A 13706-nucleotide genomic window follows, 5' to 3' on the forward strand; every position below is an offset into this window, starting at 1 on the left:
TTCTGTTCCTTTATACTGCTTTCCTTTTCTATTGTTTTATATTGTGACACCTTTCTGTTGCTTTCTAATGTTGTCCTTTTCTATTATTCTCTTATATCGGATTGATATTTTTATATGCGATTGGCTTGCTGTCTAGGTATTAATAAAACATTATTATTGATCCTCCAATAGTTTTGTTTAGGGTAAGGACATACTCGCTCGATTAGTATTATTACAAGCACCTTTCTAAATTTATTCATGTTTGTTATATTTCTATTTCTTATTTGTTGCAGCTGATAGTACTGACCTTCAAATTGGTTAGCAAAATGCTGACCCTGAAGGCTGGGTGCAGTTGGTTGGTTGGCTTATTTATTACTATTATGGTCCTTAAGTTTAATGCTGCAACTATCATCATCACTACTATTCCCTCATATGTTATATTACTCGTTGTTTTGTATTTCTGTTTGTCACTTTGGACCTCATCCCATGGGGGTGGAAAGTGAGGGAAATTATCTTCTTACCATAGCATTTCACTGAAAAGGAAAATTGATAATATAGTCATCCATATCACACACATGATGTACTTTTGTTCATTTCTGCTGTAATCCTGTGCACTCTGAGCTATCACACAGACAAGGGTAGTCTCTGCCTGGTCCGCATTCTTCTTTTTTAAAAGAGTAACTTTGCAATTGGGGAAGACTGAAATTTAGGTCTAAAGGGGGGTATAGCCACAGTAAAAATTGCACAATCTCTGAAGAATAAATTATTAAAAGAAATGCCTGAAAAAGTTTCATGCAAGAGGATTGCTGGCAAGAAAAGGAGCATCAAAGCTCATTTGTTAACGCCCACAGATCACTGAAATGATCTAACATGAGGGAATCTGACAGTTCTCATCCCATATGTAAATAAACGCCTTTCGCCGTTTCTGCGCGAATTGGGAGCTCTGAAGAGATTGCTACCGGACTCCTAAAACCTCAATGTCTACACACTTTAAACTCATTTTAAAGACTGGCTCCCACGGGGAATGGCCAGAAGTAGTTTTGCCTCATATGATGGGGTCCACGGGACTCTGTCTTTAAACTGTTTTTAAAGTGTGTAGAAATGGGAGAGGGGACCCTGCGTCTGATGCAGTTCCTTGTCTACTTTTCAATACTCAATTTCTTTCCTTTTCAGGGTGTTGTTGGTTCAGAGGCCCCACCCCCTACCACCTGAAGCACTGCACCAGGAAAAGGAACTTGGCTATTCAGTTTTGTGAACAAAAACTGATTTCTCTGCAAGAACATCTCTTTGTGTGGTTTATTTGTGCAGACTAAGTTGGGGTGTTGTTGCAGAAAAAACAATACATTCCACTGTACTACACATGAGAAAGAAAGATAATTTGTAAAAGAAGCTTTTAATTCAGAAATTGCCTCAAAATGTTTCGACCAAGAATCACTTCCATTGCTACCATCTGGGGAAAGATCAAACATGATATTTGCTGAACCACTTTAATAAACTTAGTTAATTGTTCCAAACAAAGTTCTTCTTTGAAGTACGGCCCAGTCTTTTGAAGATGACACATTCTTATATCTATTCATGAAATATCCTTTTTTATTTGAAGCAAGAAATCCTTCACATCACTTGAACTGTCATGGCTCAGTGCTATGGAACTGTGGGAGTTATAGTTTCCCAAGGCTTTTTGCTTTCTCTGCCAAAGAATATTGGGGACTCACCAACCTACACATTGCAGGATTCCATGACAGTTAAAGTGGCGATTCGTTCTCATCCTCATTTTGCCTAGAAGTGTATTAATGCCTCATCATTCTGAAGACCATAGAGAGCAGAAAGAATTCAAAGGGGGTCTCCTTTCCTTAGCATGAAACTCAGATCCCATCTTTGAAGAAGAAAAAGTGGTGAAAAGAGAAGATAATGAGATCAGGTTGGAGAGAGTGAGGGTTTTTTTTCTTTTTAAACACATAGAGATTGTATACTTCAGTGTAGTGCAGCCTAAAATATAGCTCATTCTTCTCGATAGAGGCTGGTCAATCTGTCTAGTTCTTTGCAGTTATCTATAGAGATGGCTTCTGCTTTCCTTCGAAGTTGTTCATTTCAATACACTTTTGCTGCACATAGTAAATCTGTTTTTTGCTGTCTTTCTTTCCAACAGTTATTTCGGATGTTTGACACGTAGTCCTCTTCCACACTCTTTTCTACCTTCTGAAAATTTGGACCTTTGTGTTCATTTTTAAAGTCTTTGTTGGCATAATCGGGAATGTGCCAAGTTTTCGGTCTTCATCTCAGTGGTCTGCCCCGAACCCGATCCTCGATATAAGGAATAAGGAGGATAAGACACCATCAGCTGCTTCAGCAAAGATACAAGGATTAGCACAATAATTGGCATTAGCTGACCGAGCGTAGAGAAGCCACCATCAACCCTCTTCTCTTCTCTTTCATGTCCGCTGTGGCACTGCTGATAATGATGACTGTCTCCAGACTATCCATTGGAAAAGGAATGCACACTACCTGATGGAAATGCCCCTCCAAATAACATATTGACAAGGTCCTCTGAAGTGATATCTGCTTCACAGTCCCTGTGGAAGTTAAATCTGTCATTGCCAGGATGACTGCATTGCTCTTCACCACCTGTGTGGTCAATCTGCTTTCTTTTTTCTTGATTGCTTAACACACCATATGCATTTCCATTTTTTTTAAAGCTTCTGTTGCTCCTGGTGGATAATTTTTGTCTGGGTGGAATTTCAGAGCAAGTTTTTGATAAGCTTCCTTCAAGTATTCTTCACTGGCATCTTTGGAAACTTCAAGGACTTCATAATGATTTTTTACATTGCTTTATACTTTCCACTTGATCTTTGGTATATGTCTTCCCATTTTCACGTGCAGCAGTTGCACTGCTGTCCTTTATATTATTAGGTTTATTTTGATCACTGCTATTTGCTGGTGTTTGACAGTACACACCACTCCCGGCAGCACTCCCATTCTTCATAATTGCTTCCAGTAACATCTTGGTGGCTGGGTTTGGGTCTTGTTGAGGAAGCGCTGCACCCACTCCTGGTTCCCAGCCTCCAGATGCCTCCCGGGGCATCCCCAAGCATTTCTCCTCCTCCTTACAGTTCCCCAAATAGGAACTTTAAAGCCTGATGTATATATTGAGAAGCTCTTCGATTCTATCTAATTTTTAATATTATTTATATTCAATGTATTATAGTGTATTTTGGTGGGATTTTAACAGACATGATCTGTATACTTTTTATTGCTGTATTTTATACAGCTTCATATTGTTAAGACTTCTGTTGTTTTATATTTTTTATTTTATATTGTATTTAATTATTTTATATATGACTGATCTATGAGCAAAGTGTTATTTAACAGTGTTATTAAACATCCAGTAGTTTTCTTTAGAGTAATTATCCTGAATCTTCCCTTCATATCAGTATTTTGAAAACACATTTAGGAACTTACCACTTCATCACATGTACTAAATTCCACTGATTGCTACACTTAAAATCCAGGAAGCCACTGCTCCCACCACATTTGTTTGGCTTCAAGCGTAGAAGAGAGCATTCCTTATGTTTTTTTAAGTGTGGTGGCCAGCAGTCTTTTTCAACATTTCAGAAGGTCGTGGGGAACTGGATTTTTTGAAATCATCTGGAAGTTTGGCCTTTTCTGTAATGTAGTGGCCTTCATTGAAAATGTGGGAGGGGAAGTTGTGGGAGGAGCTAAACCACCCACCCCGGTAAGGAAGAGTTCTATAGCCATTCAGGGCTGTCTGGCCATGTTCAATAAACATTATCTCATTATTATCAGAGGCAAGTGGGAATTTAGCAACTGGCTATCTTGGTTAGCATTAAATAGCCTTGAAGCATCAAAGCCTGGCTGCAATTCTGCAATGATCCAAGTAGCCAGATCTTTGGGATTCAGAAGCTGGATTATATGGCAGTGCTGATGGGGCCCTAGATAATGTCACTTCAAGATAAAATTCCTTGGAAATCAGGTCCACTGAGTTGAATTAAACTCTAGCGCCTTTCAGAGTTGTCTAGGCAGTGTGCCAGAAGTATTATCTCATTATTATCAGAGGCAAGAGGGAATGTTGCAACTGGCCACCTTGTGTCAGTTCTTGGAAGCTCTCGGATACAAAGCAGGCTCACACAGGCAATTCCTTGGAAATGCTTTAGTGATATCCTTCTTGCCAAGATGAAAGAGAAGCTACTACTAACTGAAGCCCACCAAAACCTCAGTATATCAAAACCACCACCACCCCCGCTCCCCTTCTCTTCTACACCTAATTGCTAACATTCCAAGGCCTCGAAGGCCAGAGCAGGTCACAAATAATTGTTCCCTCCCAACTAGATGGCCCTTATCAGCTAGGCCATTCCTTTACTCCCATCCCAATTTGCTGGCAGGATGAGAACTGATCAGCTTGGTGTGAATTCTGAGCCGATCACATCCTGACACCTTGATTGGCATTGAATAGCCTTGCAGCTTCAAAGCCTGACTGCAATTACACTATGATGCAAGTACAGTAGAGTCTCACTTATCCAACATAAACGGGCCAACAGAATGTTGGATAAGCAAATATATTGGATAATAAGGAGAGATTAAGGAAAAGCCTATTAAACATCAAATTAGGTTATGATTTTACAAATTAAGCACCAAAACATCATGTTAGACAACAAATTTGGCAGAAAAAGTAGTTCAATATGCAGTAATGCTATGTAGTAATTACTGTATTTATGAATTTAGCACCAAAATATCACGATACATTGAAAACATTGACTACAAAAATGCATTGGATAATCCAGAACGTTGGATAAGCGAGTGTTGGATAAGTGAGACTCTACTGTATCCCCTAGTAATTTGTTTGTATATGATTTTGAAAGTATTATACAATGTATAATACTTTGTTCCCAGAGCACATACAACTAAGTTGCAGAGTTTTTCCCCTTTCCTCATGCCAGAAATAACACAAAAATACCTAATTCCTCTTGTTCACATCTTTCCTTCTTTCTTACTTACTTCCTCCTCCCTTTTAGGTAGCATCCCAAAGGAACAAACTGAGTATGCTTCTCAGCTTTCATGTTAATACAGAGGGAGGTTGAAATTTCAAGGAGCGGAGGATTTCTTCAACAAACAATGCGGGGGGAGGGGTGGTGGGCAGGGCCTCAGATCTGTAATGTAGTGAGAACTTTACTCAAAGAATGCAGGGAAAATACTAAGTTGCATGGAAGTGTGGTTAGGTAAGGAGTTAATCCGTTTAATTAAAAAATGGAACTCTGCTGAGCTCTACTGAGCAAAACATTTTCATCCATTTCATTGCCTTAATGTGATGAAATTGGATTATATGGCAGTGTAGATCTGGCCACAGACATCAAAGTTACATCTAACGCAGACTCCATCTTCATTGCCATATAATCCAGTTTCTGAATCCAGATTATCTGCTTTGAACTGGGTTATATAGCAGTGTAGACTCATATATTCCAGTTCAAAGAAGATAATCTGGAATCAGAAACAGAATTATATGGCATGTAGCCTCAGCATGACTTCTGTATGAATGAAAGTGAGAGGAAATCTATTCCTTAGAAGGGAACTCCTGGAGGAGTTATCAGGTGTTTCCACTGAAGTTTTATCATCCTTTTTTCCACAACAAGAGAAAATTTTCAAAATCCAATTGTCACAGGGACAGAAAGTGAGGTGAAATCTTCTGAACAGAGGCACAGACAGCAAAACAAACGGGTGTCAACCCTTCCCTATGCTATTCAGAACCAAAAGAATCTATTTTTGGCTGGAGTTATGACTTACATGAATATTCAACTTAAGAACAAAGCTTCAGAACGTATCTTGTCTGTAAATTGGGAATTGCCTGTACCATTAAGATACAATAGAACATCAAGACTATATATTTGCTCAAGGAATTCTTTATTTTAAATTTTGCAGCATGTTGATGAGGAAGTGTCCTAGGATGCCTCCATGCCAGTTGGAGACGGGGCCTCTGCCGTTAGTTGAGGGACATTGTGTGATGGACTGTATGCCCGTCTGTCCCTCAACTGGCTGGCAAGCATCCTAGGACCCTTACATTGGTAAGTGTGATGAGGTCCTAAGAGGACACAGGGCAACATTACCACTGACTGGTTCTTTAGTCCAGATGTCACATGTGACTTTGGGATATGTAGCACCGATGTAAATAAATGTCCACTATGCACAAACAGCTACCACTGGAAGGATTACCGTATATACTGAAAGATAAGCCGAGTTTTTCAGCCCTTTTTATGAGCTGAAAAAGCCTCCCCGGCTTATAATCGGGTCAAGGTCAAGCCGGCAGCGGAGCCTGGAGACCACCCTCCCTTATCAGTGTTTACTTTTCCAAAGCCTCCCTTGCTCTTAACCCAGGGAAATGTTTTGAAAAGGAAAATAAGTCCTTGCAAGGCAGGAAGAAGAATATATCCATTAATCTTATAAAAGCATTTTCCCCTGAAATATTATTTATTAATCTGTGCTACAGAGATATAGGCATTTCTATATAGAGAGAGATGTCTATATATATATATATATATATATATATATATATATATATATATATATGAATATAGATATATAGGGCTTGCAAATATTGTAGGGGAAATGCACATATATAGAGAGAGGATTTGCAAACGTTTCAGGGGGAAATGCATATGTGAAATCAGTATATATAATTATAGATCTATATCTAGCTCTGCATTGTTTATGTAGGCATTGAATGTTTGCCGGTTACTATGTTGGAAGCTGGCCTGAGTCCCCATGGAGAGATAGGACAGGGTACAACTGAAGTTTATTATTATTATTATTATTATTATTATTATTATTATTATTATTATTAAGTTATTGTTAATACCATATTGTATTTGTTGACCCTACTTTTCCACTTACAGAGCTAGTTTACTGTTTTTCTTTGAAATACGGTAAATATTCAAAAATCTTTAACCTACTGATGCCTCAATATATTTTCATTGGGATCCATTTTCACTTTGAAATTTACCAGTAGCTGCTGCATTTTCCACCCTAGGCTTATACTCGAGTCAATAAGTTTCCCCAGATTTTTGTGGTAAAATCAGGTGTCTCGGCTTATATTAGGATCGGCTTATACTCGAGTATATACGGTATATTGATTTTGCTTTTTCCATTTATTTAAATTCCTTTTATTTTGAGGCTTACAGCAACCTCAAACATATATAGATATTTTCACAGTCCTTTTGGCCTCTGTGTCACAATCCCATCTGTGATGCCTATCAAAAACTGTGTTGAATTCTTAAGACCGTTCCCCCACCCCATCCCCAAGTAGCACATGTACATCAATTCAATTATGCTGGATAATTTTGTTCTCTCTTTTTTAAAAGAATTATGTAACTTGATTTGCAGACTATTAAAAATTCCCTTGGTGGTTTTTCTTTAGCTCTTAATTACTAGAACTGATTACATTTAAAAGATTATCTTTGGAGCTGGGAGGCATAGGAGTACATTTCCTTAAATGAATGCCTTAGGGCATTTCAAAGTAGCAAATAGGTATACCAGCTCCTGGCATCTGCCTTGTTGTTTTAGCATGCTAAGAGAATGCTGAAGTAATTAACAAACAATTTTTAACTGAAGGGGAGCAAAATTCAAGGGTTCTGATATTTAGTCAAGCAAGTCCTTTGGGTTTAATGAGACATTTTTAAATCTTAGTTTCATTTCATGACTAGAGACTGAAGTCTAGCTAGTGATACCTTTGCATTTGGGCCTTGCTACTTCATGCTGCTCCCCTGAATGCTGTTCCTTACATACATATTCAATGTGTATACAAAAACATATTAGTCTCAAATAGGTTCTAGTGAGCATTTACACTTACATATAATTTTCTATGTATGCTCAAATAATTCATTCTTTTAGCCAAACTAAACAACAGGTAATGTTATAGAGCAAATTAGGCCAGCATTGGATAGTGAGATCCAAGCAGTGGGTTAAGGCTGGTGAGAATAGAAGCCAATAATTTCCAGAATATAACTCACCAAGTTGAAGCAGAAAGCCACCGAGGAATTTTATTTAATTTCAGCTGAAAGTGATGCCAGCCTGCGATAGTTTGCCAAAAATTGACTGAGATACATAACATAACAAAGCATGCACTTCTATACAGTTTTTCGGGTTCAAAATTCCCACCGCCCCTGGCTGGAGCCAGCCTTGCTGTGATTGGCAGGGGCTCCTTGGAGAGGTGGGAGCTTGACGCACCTCAGCCAATGAGAGCGCTGCCTGCCTTCGATGCAAATTCTCCAATGATGAAAGAGGGGCTGGCAGGTCTCTGAACAATGGAGGAGGCAATGGCTGATGATGGGATTAAGTATCCTGCTGTGTGGGGACAATAACCTTATTGAAACTCTTATTGTCTTTTTGCATGTACAGTCTCTGATGAAGCCCAGTGTCCCAAACACTAAAACTCTCAAATAAGTCCAACAGAAAATTTTTGTCTAATGGCTGGATTATGACTGGCCCTTCCTTGGCCCATTGTCAGGTGGCCCAGCAAGAGCCTTGGGTTCTGCAAGCCGGACCTGTCTATTGATAAGAAGATTGAAGTAACAAGTCCCTTGATTAGGGGTCTGACACCTGAATGTCAGGTCTATTGTTCCCAGTTGGTAGTATCAGCAATCTTGATGAGATTTGGTGATTCAGAATCATGAGAGAGGAAAATGGCATTGTTTTGAGACAGTTCCATTAATGAAAGATGATTAAAATGTCCAAAGGTTGCTCAATTCTTAAATGGTCTGGCTTTTGTTGCCAATTTGTACGCCGCCCTGAGTCCCTTCGGGTGAGAAGGGCGGGATATAAATGTTGTAAATAAATAAATAAATAAATTTTGCCCACCGAAGTTTAAGAGAGTCCATGGAGTATTTCATATGGTGATCATGGTAAACCTATTGAGAGAACATAAGCCTGGGGCAAGCCAGTGACACCCAAGTCGAGGTATGTTTGGCTAGAGTTCACAGCAAGGTCACTTTGTTTCATTTTATAAGGGGCAAGATATCATGAAGAATAATAGTAATAATAAAATATAAAATTGATAGGCGACACACAAGGGGCCCCATATTCAGGGGAGAATCCAATATGATCCAACATCCCATGGGGCTGGGGGAGACGAACATATCTTTCTCATGACCAATGTGTTGTCGAAGGTTTTCATGGCCGGGATCACAGGGTTGTTGTATGTCTTTTGGGCTGTGTGGCCATGTTCCAGAATACTTGGAACATGGTCTGTTCTTACTGTTGCTACCTGGTCGTTATACAGATTCCTCAGGAGACAGACAAGGTGACTTGGTATCCCCACCACCAAGAACTTGCCACAATTTATTATGATCCACACAATCAAAGGCTTTAGAATAGTCAATAAAATAGAAATAGATTTTTTTCTGAAACTCCCTAGCTTTCTCCATTATCCAGAGGATATTGGCAATTGGGTCTCTCGTTCCTCTGCCTTTTCTAAACCCATCTTGTACATCTGGCAACTCTTGTTCCATGTATTTTTGGAGTCTATCTTGAGCATTACCTTACTGGCATTTGAAATAAATGCCCCTGTATGAAGATTTAAGCATTCTTTGGCATTTCTCTTTTTCAGTATGGGGATATAAATTTTTTTTCCAATCTGATTTTTTTCCAATCTGTTTTCCATATTTGCAGGCATATGGTAGCATCACCTTGATAGCATCATATTTCAAGATTTTAACTATCCCATCTATCCCATCTCTGATCTTCCAAGGTGTAGAGAGTGTGTATTCTCCAATGTTGCTCTGTATGTTGTTGTTGTGTGCCCTCATGTCATTTCCAGCTGATGTTGACACTAATGTAACCCTATCGTGGAGTTTTCTTAGCAGGGTTAGTAAGAATGACTCTGGTCTTGTCTAGAGTGCTCACCTTTCCCATATTTCCCGGGAACTCCTGTATTTCAGCTCCTGTATTGCTCTGCAATTTCTCTCTTATATTTAGAAGTACGTCCTCACTCTGTGTGTGTGTGCACGTATCTATGTGGTGAGGGAGGGCTGGGGAAGCACGTTGGGGAGAGGAATTGCAGAGAGGCAGAGAAGACAGAGAAAGCAAGAAGCCACCAAAGATGGGAAGGGGGAGTCATGTTTTGGTTAGAGAACCACTTGCTATATGTGGTGCAAAATTTAACAGAAAGAGTTCCTTGAGCAAATAAAAATATACATTTGTAAATTTGAAATAATTAGCTTTTATAAAAGATACTGTGAGTGATAAAATTTTAATCGTGAAATTTACTATATTGTCATTTCAATAAAGTTATCCTTTTGTTTTAAAGTGAAGCTTGTTTTGATATATAAGTTAAGCCTATACCTCTCTCCATCCTCCCAGACACAAGTGAAGGAAAAGGAGGCGTGTATTGAAAACTGGACTACAAAGGTGAACTCCAGAATCTGCAGTCCCATAGGAACCAACAGGGAGCCAGCAATGACCTTTTCCCTAGTTTCAAGCAAATATTCAATGAACTCACCTAGATATTGCACAAGCACTACACACACATCAGGTAATGGCCAAACATTTAGTTACCATAATCCTTTCACAATGCCCTGAGAAAGAACACCAAACACATAATGGGTTTGGAAGGAGCCATAGGGATCTTTCCAGATTTGATATAATATATTCTGAGAGTTTCCTCATTCCAGTTACTGGATCAGACCCTTTCCCTGGGGTCTTAACTGTACTGTAGCATCACCACAGACTACTTTTGTTTATCTGCCTGGCACCCATTGTCCTGGCAGAAACAGAACTATTCCAACCCATTATCCTTTGCCCCACCACATTCCTTTCTGCTTGCATCCATTTCCAGAGCAGATCAATAAACAGATACAAGCCCTCAAATGAACCAATGACAGTTTATTAAATTTCCCACCATTATTGAAGCCAATCAGTGATGACAATGGGTAGAGCTCCTGCACCTATCAGAGAGCGAATCCTAGCCGGTTCTATTTTGGACTAATAAAAAGCCAGAGCAGAACACCTTTGTTTTGAATAACTGTCGAAGTGCTTTAAATAAATCTGTACATTTGCAATTGCTTTTATGTCAGTTTTTGGAGTGATGACTCAGCTGACATCCTCTTTGGCCAAGGAGAATAAAGCCTTTGATCATTGCCTTCATCCCATCTGTGTCTCATTTGATCTTTGGGAGTCTGACCGAACCAACAGTTGTTATGATGTCTGATGTCTGAAATCCAACAACATGGGCAAGGGAAAAGTAGGGGAAGAAGAAGAAAAGAAGAAAGTGAAAAAGAAGAGAAAAGAAGAAGAGAAAATGAAGAAGAGGAAAGAAAAAGAGGAGGAGGGGAGGAAGGGAGAAGAAAGAGAAGGAGGAAAAGTTCACTGTGTTCCCAGAGACTTTTCATTCTTAACTAATAATGAAACAACTGGTTATTCTCACTTCAAGTTTCTTGCCTTTTTGTCAATCTTGCAAAACACTTTACAAGTATAATGTGCTGAATTGTAATTAACATCTGACGACTTGCCAGTAGATTTTATATGGCAGTGTAGACTTAAGGCTCTTCCACACAGCTATATAACCCAGAATGCCAAGCACAGGAAAGGAAATACTTTAAATACTTTATTTCTTTTATTTGGAGAATTCAATGTGTTAATATTATTTGAATATATCTTTATTTCACTTATGCTTCGTCTTCTTCTTGTTCCTTTTCTGCTTCTCTTCCTGCTGCTGCTTCTTCCTCCTCTCCATCCTCTTCTTCTCCTTTTTCTCCTTCCTCTCCTTTCTCCTCCTCCTCCTCTTCTTCTTCTTCTTCTTTCTTCCTTCTTCTTCTTCTTCTTCTTCTTCTTCTTCTTCGTTACCCAGGCTCCTTATTTCAGTGCTTCCACTCGCTTTCATTTTGTATCTCTCTGGCTCCAGCTCTTCTTTTTCCAGAGATATCATACATAGTCTCTTCTTTTTGTTTTTTCTCTCAGTATTTTCACACCTTTCCTCTCTGCTCTGTCGTTTTTCCACTTTGATTTTCTTTAAAAAGTCTCTTGCCCTTTCTTCCGTCGTTATCCAGTATTTTTGACCTCTGTATGTCGTCATCAGTCCTTTGTCTATTTCCCATCTGAATCTAATTTTCTTTTTTTCTTTTTCAGTTCATCTGTCAAAATGTGTATTTTCTTCTTCTATGTATTATTGTACTCGTATGTTCTTTCAATATTGCCACTTTTCTTTCCTTGTAAAAAATCTGTTTCTTGCTGTTTGCCCTTAATATTTCATCTCATATTATTTTTCTTGTAAAGTAAACAATTGTGTCTCTTGGTGTTTTGTTCTTTTTTGCATAAATTGTATTTGTCCTAAAAGTTCTATCCATTTGTTCTTGTATTTCCCGTTCCGAGCATTCCAAAAGGCTAGCTAGTATCTCCATTACTTTCTTTCTTATATTCTCCTTGAATATTTCATAGTCTTAGTTGGAATTCCGTTTCCCTTACTTCCATCCAGAGGCGGTTCAACCACCAGGCCAACTAGGTAGTTGCCTGTGGCGCCATCTTGTTGGGGGCACCATCGAGGCAACTCCTGTCTCCTGCGGCCTGCCTCTGCTGCTGCCCCTCCCTCCGCAAGGAAGGAGCCAAGGTTGCCACTTTGGGGAGCAGAGGCCGTCCCTTTCTACCCAGTGCTCCGGTGAGCACCAGGTGGCCCAGCAGTCACTGGTGCCTGCACCGGGCCTCCCCCCGGTGCCCGCGCTGGGCCTCCCCCCGGTGCCCGCAATGGGCCCGCCTTTGGGGCCACCAGTAGATGTGGTGCGGTCCACAGCCAGGGTAGTCATACCGCATCATATCATAAAATATCCTGAGATAGAGTGAGCCTGGGACATCTCAGCTGTTCTGTCAATATCGAGATGTAATTCAATGGTAAGTGGGCCAGTGAGAGATTAGGATCCTTGACCCAATTTTTTTTTGGGGGGGGGTTGATCATGATATGTTGTAATCAAATAAAGTTGTGATCTTTTATTTCCCAATATGGTGTTTGATGTGATTATTGTGGTTATTAAGCGGGAGACTTCCAATGTCTACAACTATCTGGAAAATGATGCAGTCTTCCAATGTCATTTCTGCCAACTCTAATATTTCCTTTCCTGAGACAGCAGACCTTGTCATTTGACTTATTTTGACAGATAGAAAAGCATCACCCAAATGAATTCTAATTGTTTCTAATGAACTTATTCATAAAAGTATATTTTAACTGCAGTGTTAATTATAAAATCCAGAAGGCAATGTGAAAACACAAGGGAAGAAAGTGAATTTAAAGCTTCATGAATTAATCAGTTAATTAATTCCAAGCTTTGTTCTTTCTCAAGCCCAAACTGAGCTCTTCAGCTCCAGCTCTTCTACTCTGCTCTTCTATTTTATCCATCCTATGGTTTTATCCATCTTCTATTTTATCCAACCTAGGGTTGGGTTGCTGACCTGAAAGCTGCCAGGTTTGAATCCCACCCGGGGAGAGTGCGGATGAGCTCCCTCTATCAGCTCCAGCTCCATGCGGGGACATGAGAGAAGCCTCCCACAAGGATGGTAAAAACATCAAAACATCCAGGCATCCCCTGGGCAATGTCCTTGCAGACTGCCAATTCTCTCACTCCAGAAGCGACTCAAGTTGCTCCTGACCCGAAAAAAAACAACCAATTTTTGTTCCTGACAGAAAAAATGCGCAGTTTCCAAAGATTGTATGCAGTTCAGCATTTATTCTGCACACAATTCTC

At 39.6% G+C, this 13706-nt stretch overlaps 1 pseudogene; it reads right to left on the reverse strand.

Annotated features, from left to right (window-relative positions):
* Positions 1 to 1846: 1846 nt before the first annotated feature.
* LOC134292555 (dnaJ homolog subfamily B member 14-like) lies at positions 1847 to 12773 on the reverse strand (annotated as a pseudogene).
* Positions 12774 to 13706: the final 933 nt, after the last annotated feature.

This window comes from Anolis carolinensis, chromosome 6 (assembly GCF_035594765.1).
Source record: "Anolis carolinensis isolate JA03-04 chromosome 6, rAnoCar3.1.pri, whole genome shotgun sequence".
Classification (NCBI taxonomy): domain Eukaryota; kingdom Metazoa; phylum Chordata; class Lepidosauria; order Squamata; family Dactyloidae; genus Anolis; species Anolis carolinensis.